Here is a 649-nt window from a genome sequence, read left to right as displayed (position 1 = left end):
CTTTGTATCTTAGAAACTCTTCCCTTCTGAATAATCATTTTCTTGACACTCTACCTTCTTCATTTTATTCCTCTAACTCTTTTATTCACCTTCTTTCCTCCTCTCCTCACGTTTCCTCGACCTTCAATTTTGCTCCAATCACTCCCAATGATCTTTATTTCATATTTTTAAGCGCATTCGCCTGATTTCCGCTAGACCTTTTGATCTCTTTGGTCGCAACCTACTGTACCATCCCCTTTTCTATATGTTAAATTTTTCCCTCTCTCACAGTAGGTTTTCCCTCCTCCTGAAAACACTCAATTGTTCTTTCTATTCCTAAAACTAATAACCCTTCTTCTCCTTTATTTTTTCACCCTATCTTCCCCCTTTCCTCTCAAAGCTGCTTAAGTACGAGGTCTGTTCAAAAAGTATCGCGAATTTTGAATTTCTGCGGGTTACGTATATTCGATTTTCGATTTTTTGTGGCGTTATGTTAGTACTCATGTCTCTCACTTATGCCGACAAGTTCGGCCATTTTGAATGTTCAGTTAATTTTTGACAGCTGCTTTGCTTGCACGTGTTTTGGCTCGTCTTCGATTTTTGCCTATTCCAAAAAATGGATCAAAGAATCTGTATCAAATTTTGTGTGAAAAACAAAATTAAGTGCGCG

This window comes from Trachymyrmex septentrionalis, unplaced genomic scaffold (genome assembly GCF_001594115.1).
Source record: "Trachymyrmex septentrionalis isolate Tsep2-gDNA-1 unplaced genomic scaffold, Tsep1.0 scaffold123, whole genome shotgun sequence".
Classification (NCBI taxonomy): domain Eukaryota; kingdom Metazoa; phylum Arthropoda; class Insecta; order Hymenoptera; family Formicidae; genus Trachymyrmex; species Trachymyrmex septentrionalis.
This window is presented reverse-complemented; position numbering follows the sequence as displayed.